The sequence below is a fragment of the Chanos chanos genome, chromosome 11 (genome assembly GCF_902362185.1).
Source record: "Chanos chanos chromosome 11, fChaCha1.1, whole genome shotgun sequence".
Taxonomy (NCBI): domain Eukaryota; kingdom Metazoa; phylum Chordata; class Actinopteri; order Gonorynchiformes; family Chanidae; genus Chanos; species Chanos chanos.
In genome coordinates, this window is record NC_044505.1 from 17,573,509 (window position 1) to 17,583,149 (window position 9,641).

General features: G+C 39.4%; 1 non-coding gene across 1 annotated transcript; it reads left to right on the plus strand.

The window, feature by feature from the left end:
- The first annotated feature begins 7,422 nt into the window (after positions 1-7,422).
- Positions 7,423-7,494, plus strand: trnac-gca (transfer RNA cysteine (anticodon GCA)). The gene has a single exon. It is a non-coding gene; the product is annotated as a tRNA-Cys (tRNA).
- Positions 7,495-9,641: the final 2,147 nt, after the last annotated feature.

Below are 9,641 nucleotides of genomic sequence, written 5' to 3' on the forward strand. Positions count from 1 at the left end.
CACAGATGCCCAACTGCGCAAGAGGATAAATACATTAGACTCTGTAGTTTTAGAAACAGATATCTTGCAGGTCCTCAGTTGGCTGCTTCTTTACACATTAAACACCAAGTCCCAGCGTCATCTACAACAGTGAAAAGATGACTTAGGGATGTTCGCCTTACAGAAAAAGCCGACTGTGTAACAGGCCAATGAAAAGGAAATGTTAAAATGGGCAAAAGGATACGGGTGTTGGACAGTGGATGACTGGGAAAGAGTATTCTAGACAGATGAGTCTAAGTTTGAGTGTTTGGATCAAGGAAGAGAACATATGTGAGACACAGAGCAAGGGACAGGATGCTGGAGGAGTGTTTGATGCCTTCTGTCCAGCATGGCGGAGAAAATTTAATGAGTGAGAGAGGGTGAGTGGGCTCTTGTGGGAAGAGTTTCACCATAGGGTGAGAGAAAAATACCTTACAAGGCAGTCTCACCTCTGGGAAGAGCTACAGAAGGCATTTGCTGAAATTTCCCCTGAATATCTTCAAAGCCTGACAACTAGAATGCCAAAGGTCTGCAAAGCTGTAATTGCAGCAAATGAAGGATTCTTTGATGAATGTAAAGTTTGATGAATAGAACAATTCTATGAAATAAAAAGAATGACAATATTATGACATTGTCATTGTAATTTCTGATCAATTTAATGCTACAGTGGTGAATGGAAGTATCAGTTTCCATAGAAAACATGAACATTTCTGGGTGATTCCAAACTTGTATAGATGTTTGTATATGATGTGTTGTGCCACCCATAGAAATTGCTGAGAATTACAACTCTTTTGTTGTGAATATGAATGCTGATCAATGAACGATGTCACATCAAGTTCATACTTCTGGCATAAAATTTAATTATAAATAATCTTAATCACTGTGAAATGATTAATTACAAGCTAATTATAAGTTCATGATGTTCCACAATGACATACAAAGCAGACCATAAGTGCACACAGGTATCCCTGTTGTCTTTAATGTACCATTGTTCTGCTCTTCTCCTTCTGTTAGATATTCTGACTCGCCACCCCCACTCCCCCCTTTTTCTGTTTGTTGCTTGGCACTCACAGACATGGGTTTTCATTGGCTTTCTCTTGGCAAGTGTGTGTTGTTTATAGATGAGAGTTTCATGTTTTGAGCTGGCCACTAGAGGGGGCCAGAAGAAGACCAGACTGACACTCTCACATCCACCTGTTTAGTAGTTAATCACTTCATTATTTGTTCATTGCTCACACCTGTTTCCCTATTTAAATTTCTCCTGGGGCATTGTTTGTTGCCTAGCCATATGGAAATTTTCCCTGTGTTACGGTATAATCATTGTACTACCCTCAGGAAATTCCAATTTATTGCTCCTGTTCCTAAACTGTATTTGTTTGTTTTAAAAAGATAAAAAATATGGCTGTCAGTCTGTGCAGCTGAAATAATTTTTAGTTTACTGATATTTACACTCATCCTGTGTGAGAGGTACATCTGTGTTGATTTGCTGGGTTTCTCTTAACGGAGGCGTCATCTCTCTCTGCATTGGCATCTGGGACTATTACAGCATCTGCACTCTCAAATATCCACCATTATCTCCACTCTCTCTCCTCTGTTCAGCTCATCTCTCTCAAGCACAGTTTCTCCACTGTCTAATTTTCTAACACAGTTTTCTAATTTTCTGTCACACTGAGTCAATGCTGTAGTCTCTGTACTTCAGTGTTCACCCTGTGTATCTGCACTTCTATTTTTGTGTTGCATGCGAATGACTCTTTAAGAGGTGAGAAAAACGTTAACCAGAGGAAGTCCAGCTCATCATATCACTCTGAAAGAATATACTCTTACTTTTCAAAAGTCATGTCTTTTCTTCAGGCTACTTTAATGCATTGAGCCCAGTTTCGGGCATCACAGAACTTGGCCCAAAAGGACCATTCAGCTAAGAGTTTTGTCAAATCTGAAGATTTAAGTTAAATACTGTTGACAGGGTTGCAATGTGCTTTCACAATTTGGTTGAGGTCAGGGCACCTGGATTTTTCGCACCACAATCTTTTGCAAAAGTGCAGATACAACCTGAGACCCTCAAATGGGAAAAGGCAAATGGCTGAGCAAACAGGTCAAAATTGTCTTTTGGCATTTCACACGCCTCTCTCTTCTCCACAAGGAGCTCCAATGAAGCCAACATTCTGGGAGTAAGCTAGATGGGAACTTTGCGTCCCCTTTCCCACGAGTCTGAATTCTTGAGAAGAATCTGCATAGTTCTCTCTCCAGCTCAGAGAGGGCCCAGTCTACATCTTCATGAGGACCTGTTGTGTTCCTGGACAGAAAAGCTGATGAAGGCATACATGACACCTCTCCTTCTCTGTGGCGGTTAAACAGTATGATTTCAGTCAGAGATTTCTTTGCTAGGCAAGACCAGGTTTCAGGGGAGCATTGTGCTGTTAACTGACTGATGCGCTCCTGCTGCTTTCGATCAAGGTATGCATGCAGTTTTTGCACATCTTTGGTAAATGGCAATATTGTTGGAGCATTCCACTTCTTCAATATTTCTTGCAGCTGTTGCTGATACTAAATAATTCCAACGGGCTACATGCACTTTCTGGAAGCTGACGGCTTGCTAAGCTAACTTGCTGTTTCCTGTAATCCTTCCATTGCTTTCCAAAAGCTTACTTATTTTCTCAAAACTGTGTCCAAGTTTGAGTGCCAGACTGGTTGTTTTATATGTTTAGGTTCAAGTCTGCAGATTTTTACACTCGTAGATGCTTTCAGGGCAGTTTCCCTGCTGGAGTTCTTAACAGTCACCACCTAGCATTTCTTCTTCAGGTATCTGCAAACATGCATTTGATTGCAAGTTGGAATCATTTCTCATCATATGTACTTTCCTTCTCCAGGCCCAGTAAGGATATTCGATGTATCAATTTATGACATAAGAAATGTACGTTTGATGCAAACATTTCTCTGGTGCATTTCTTTCTGTCATCAATTTAGAGGTTAATGTCACTCTTTTGTTAGAGAAAATAACCAACCTTTGTTTCTCGCCATGGCAAGTCTATCCATCCATAATCATATGTAATTTCCTCTCCAGGATTTATGTCCATCAGAGCTAAAAGGCAAAGATATGGCTTTCCATTGGCCTCAGTTCTTTTCATTCAGCAATTAGGATGTTTATGGTCATCATTGACCAACCTTCCAAAGGAGCCATCATCCTTGGCAGCATCAATACTGTTTGGAAAAACAAAAGGAAAGAAAAGAACATGACTAATATGTTAATTGACTCATACAGCATTAAAGAGGCAACAGAGCTAAGAGTTCTTAATTGAATGATAGGCTACTTACCACCATGTTTTTCCTCTCCACTTAAAGTCAAACATAAAGACAGTACATTTACTATGGTAGAGCCTCCTGCTTCTCTGAGATTCTTTAAAATCAATCAACTCTCCTCTATACTCCAAAACAAAATCCTGTTTATGGAATGGAGCTGTGGCAAATACTCCATGACCTGTAAGGAAAATAATAATTGTTTCTGGAATAAATGGTTGGTTGTTAAGGAATCCTAGATGTTTCTGGAGATTTTTTGCTGCCAAGTGAGAGGCAAGCAATATATAGCCATATATGATGTCACACTTTGACTGCTCTGGGATAAGACATACCTTTAAAGCCACTGATGTATTTCACCTCAAGCAAACATGTTTTGTCAACAGATTTAACATGTTCCAAAGCATCTCTCTGTGGGCTGATCCTTCACGACATCTTTGGCCCTGCCAGAGCATGTGTATGTTGGTTAGACTACTTTATGGTTTATATTAACTGATGCCATGAATTAGAGTAGATTAAATATATATTTAGTATACATAGATGCTCACTTAGCATCCTCTTTATTAGAAGCTGTGACCTTAGACCTACACTCATAAGCACTTTTAGGTATACTTATCTTTCAGGTAAACAACTCAGATGTACAATTACAGACTGAAGCCAATCTGTTGCCAGCCCACAGTGTGTCAACAACCCTCTACCCTGTTCATTATTGGTCAGTGCCTAACCCACAGGACTGCGGTTGATATTATTTGAGTGGCACACCATTCTCAACATCTACAGAACAGTGACACTGACATGGTAGAGGCATGGTAGTAGCTGTTGTGCTGGCACAAGTCTATTAGGCGCAGCAGTACTGCAGGGAGTTTTTACACAAATCCGTGTAAGTGATATGTTGAGAATGGTCCACCACCCGAAAATATCCAGTCAGTAGCAGGCCTGTGATCAGAGATTTATCACTGGTGAGGGGCTTGAGGATGGCTAACACAGTTTGTGCATCAGATGGGCCATAGCCTGTAACTGCACACCAAGAAGTTGTGTGTGCAAGGTAGGTGTTTCTAATAAAGTGATCAGTGAATGTATATACATATTGTAGCTCATTTCCGCAAGCTAAGCTGAATACACTCCAAACAGTTAACAACTTTCAAAACAGCTAGTGCACTCAATCACAAGAGGGAAATTCAGTGTAAAATAAATATAACTTCATATTTTGGACAATATGCCTACCATTATAAAACTCACAGATCTGCGTTAAACTATTCATCAGTGTTGCCAGTTATACAGCGTAAATAATATTGAAACACTAAAGATGTCAGCAGTCCCTCTCAGCGACAAAGTCTGAATGCCTGAAGCCATGCTAGGTCTGGACATCTGGTTGAATATTTCCTCTAGCCTCTCAAAGGAATGGGCTGTGATTGGCCATGATCAATCATTACAAAAGGTGGTCTGACTACAGTCTCATTTTACCTTGCCCTCTAACACCCACCACAGGTAATGCAATTTTCACTCTTCTTACTGCAGCAGCTTCACTGATATCCTCCTATCCTCATGCTGTCTCAACTCCTTTGACTGGGATTTGATGAACTTGAACTTCCTTTCATATATTCTCCAGGTAGCATGTAGTTCTGAATTCATACAAGCAACCAGCAAGCAAACTCAGTCTAATGGGAATCTCAAGCATTGCTTACTGAAACACTATATACGTCTGATTAAAACGTTAAAATATCAGTCTGTTATTAAAATTAAATTTACCAACTATTTTTCAAATATAAGTTACATTAACAAAACAAACTTGCTTACCTATTTGTGCGTCTGCTTCTCGCCGGTTGAGACTAATTACCAAGATGTGTAGTTTTTGCTCCAGATCCCTCAATGGTTACGACAGTGAAAAATACTACAAAATGGCTGAAGGGGTTTGTACAGTTTATTTTGCAACCCATATCATTTGCATTTTAAGACCACGCTAAATATTCAATACGAAGATTTTAAACGCACGCCGTCACAGATTTGCAACCATGTTCTAAACAAATTGTTGGTAATAAAGCTTATGAATTAGAAAACCGACAAACGTTCGCTAGCAACAGTATAGCTGGCTAGTTCGTGAATTAATTAGTCAATATTAATGCTCAAGTCAACAACGTGATCGCAACACATGTTCAGTAAAACACATTATGTTAGTGCTATGTCCTGAACTACTAACTAAACACTGCACACATAAGTAGCCGTAAGTGGTTTGTGGGCTAATTTTGCATTGCTAAATGTTAGTCTTTCAAATACAGACAAGTGCAGTCTTGTTATCAGAATCAGAATCGCTTTATTTGCCAAATGTGCAATGTACACAGGAATTTGACTTGGTGGCACAGTGCAGTGCAACATCAACTCCATCCTCAAAAAGGCCCAGCAGAGGATATACTTTCTGCAGCAACTGAGGAACTTTGGTCTGCAACAGGAGCTGTTGAGGCAGTTCTACACTGCAGTCATCGAATCTGTCCTGTGCACATCCATCACGGTCTGGTTTGGTGCAGCCACAAAACAGGATAGAAACAGACTGCAGTGAACAGTGACGACAGCAGAAAGAATCACTGGTGCTCCCCTGCCCACCCTCCAGGACTTGTACTCCTCAAGAACTAGGAAATGGGCAGGGAAAATCATTACAGATTGCTCTCACCTGGGACATGACCTCTTTCAACTCCTCCCCTCTGGTAGGTGCTACAGAACCCTGTGTACCAAGACTACCAGACACAGGAGCAGTGTCTTCCCTCATGCCATCACCCTCATGAACAAATGACCAGCAGTCTCACCTGCTATGCATCACTACTTCTGTTCTACAGACTGTTATTACACACTGCTCACATCTACAATTACCTACAATTACCTACTGTTCAATAATCATACTTCCATTCCCATTCCCATATGTGATGCGCATGACTTCTTTTGTCTTGTCTTGTTTTGTTTTGTTTCATTTGCATTACCCTCATACATATGCACATTACCACTGTTCATGCACATTCTGTTACTTAATGCACATTACTGTTGTTTGTACTGCCCACATATGTGACGCTCATTTAATGTCATACCTACCTGGCTTGCTTTGCATATACTGCTTGAATATAACATCATAAATTAAGCGAGTAGCTGCTTGTTAGCAGTCATATTGTCACCAGTACTGAATGCATCTTACACCATTAATCCCTCATCTTGAACACATTCTTGATTGGCCCTAGTTCACCTGTGCTCCGACGTTCCTGCCTATAGGCTGCGTTATGAAATTTCATAGAATGAGAAATTTGAGGGAACTGATTTTGGACCATGGTCCTGCTGAAGCTCAGACAACCATCTTGCATTTTCCAGAGCGTAAGTGTCCACTTCTAGATTTGTAGCGACCTGCTCAGATTGGAAGAGTGGCTCCCTTTCAGTTGTATCTTTCCACATAGTATGACAGTCAAAGAGGGTAACACAACAGAAAGACAGCTGTGGCAGTGGTGGCCAGTTTTCCCAGCTCAGTGTGCCTCCACCTGTACACTTATACATCTCCTCCATGTTAAATCATTCATTTCTAATGATGCCACATGCTACTATAAGATGGTATACAGGTTTTATATAAAGAGGTGTGAAATTAAATATTTTTATGTATAGTATGTTTACAAGATACTCCTCCCCAAATTTTTATATAGAATGTGCTAGAAGCAGATACCAGTCACACTTTGTATAGAATATTTAACAGCATATACTGCTCTTTCCAGGAGTCAATATTGATGACGACCTACCTCAAAAGGAAATGCTTTAAATTTGCTCCTGGTTTCTTGACCTGACTTCTCCAGAGTCTCTGCGAACTTGTAGAACCTGCTCCATGCTGACCATTCTAAGCAGGGAAAGCAGTGTAGCTGAATGGTAGAGCATGTGACTGAGGGTTGCAATCCTCCTGGTTCAGATCTGGTTGCCGCCCTCTGTTTTTTCAGCTTCTTGCTATAACTGACATCGATCTTTTTGCTCTATAACAATATGCTTTCTTTTATCCGGTCCTGGGCGCCTAGATAACGAAACACTCTCTACTCCAGCTTAGTATTATAACACCTCATACTAGTCCTTATCATGTTGCCATCTTTCCATGCATGTGGGGGTATAGCTCAGTGGTAGAACATTTGACTGCAGATCAAGAGGTCCCAGGTTCAAATCCAGGTGCCCCCTCATTTTGAGGTTCTTGCTGTGTAAGGTATAGTGGAATGACAGTAACACTGGTCTGTTTACTCTAAAGCAGTAACAGGTTTACTCACATCCTGTCCTGGATGATCAGATTCCTGAGCAGGTGATTACATTCATTTGAAACAAACAAAAACCCTGTGTTCTCTCTGATGGTCCAAGGAGCCCCAACAGCTGATTACCTGCATTAAGACCAGTCTGTTACAGTGGTTCTATATATCACAGTAGATTATGTGTATTAAGACCAGTCTGTCACAGTGCTCCTATATATCACAGTAGATTATGTGTGTTAAGAGCAGTCTATCACAGTGGTCCTATATATCACAGTGGATTACCTGTATTAAGACCAGTCTGTCACAGTGGTTGTATCTATCACAGTGGATTACCTGTATATAGTCACAGTAATTTCACATGACTGTGGTCAGGGAGCGACATGGAGGAGCAACATGGAACAGTGCTTCCAGGAAGGCTACAAAGCACAAGAGTTTTCAGTTCCCAAGTAGGATATGAAATCATATGCCCATTTTAAAGCATTGCAGAGTGCATAAATGTCCATTATCTGCTTGGATGGTCCATTTCTGGAATCCTGATAGTGACTGTGATGACTGTGATGATTTTGTTAAAGAATAATATATATATATATTTCACTCTAATATTAAGAGGCAATCATCGTTTTTTGTTGTGGAAATGACTGTTGCCATATTTTTTAAAAATCTCATGATATTTTAGCCTGTTAAGTCAGTTTTAAAATTAGCATTAAATATACACAGAAAAAAAAACCAATATTAACAGAAATTTGGCCTGTTGTTTTAACATTCATATGAAATATGAGCTTTTTGGAGATAACACCCAATAAACATATTCCCCATTTAACTCATATTTACCTTGATTTTTCCTCTTACCCCCTCTAGAGGTCACTCTTTCCTCCAGCCACGTGTTCCCCTGTTGAGTGGCTGTTGCTATGGTTACCAAGTATACAAACCCTAAAACATGATCCTAGAATTCTGTTTTGTACAGTGTGGTGGAAATGACAGTGAGCCCAAGGGACAGGTGTTCTTTTTATGAAAAATACAAGAAAATGTGAAGAAATATTACTATACATAGTATATTTCACTAAAATACGCATTAATGTCTAATGTGTATTTGAACTCCACATTATTTAAATATTAAATTCAAAATTAAGCAGGATTGAAGGCAATATAGTAAAACCCATACTTAAAAGGCCTCTTGTTGCATAGTAAAATTAATGACTGAGCTATTATTTATTTTTTGTAAGTTCCTCTTGGTGTGAAGTATGTGTGACAAAAATAAAAATGTAGAAATGTTCTTTTGTTTTTCTTATTACTGCCAGGGATACAAAAATGACCATAGTTGAAGAATCCCCCTTACATTTTAATTTTGACTCCGTTTTCTTGTGATAACATGTTATTTTTCTATGTTTTTTCAAGATCACGAAATAACAAAACTTTGTTTTCCTGTGATAATGACATAATTAATTCATTATCACAGGAAGACAGTTGTTTTCTTGAGATTTGAATTAATAAAGAGGCCCACAACCTGTTTCCTCTGTTCTTTTGTTAAACAGAGCACACAGTCTGGTTAACACTGCGTCTTAAGCGTGTGTTTCTTTAGCATGTGGTCATGTTAAACTGTGGGAAGTTCATGTTTTCACTCTCTTAGATTAAAAAGGCTGTCAGGTGAGAGGAAGAGTGAGTATAAAACCTGTGATAAAAATGTTACTTTTCCGACACTCTGAAAGTTATAGTCAGACATTAGTGATCAATACAAGCTGCATGATATTGATATACATGTGTTTCATCATACCCGATAAAGAAATGAGTTCTTTTTTCACTATTATTAACCACCCAAAGTTAAGATGAAGTTATGGTGGAAGTTGACACTTGAGATGTTGTGGACCTGAAGAATAACTGGACAATGTGAAGAACTGACAGACATTGTAAGACTTGGTGAAAGTGAATTATAACCAGTAAATGCAGTTAAGCATTAATGACATCTCTGCAGAGTCACGGCAATCATGACAACAATTTTAGAAAAAAAAGTTGAAGTAAAAGAGAGACCTCTCAAGAGCAACAACAACAACAACAACAACAACAAAGAACTACAGCCTCAACAAC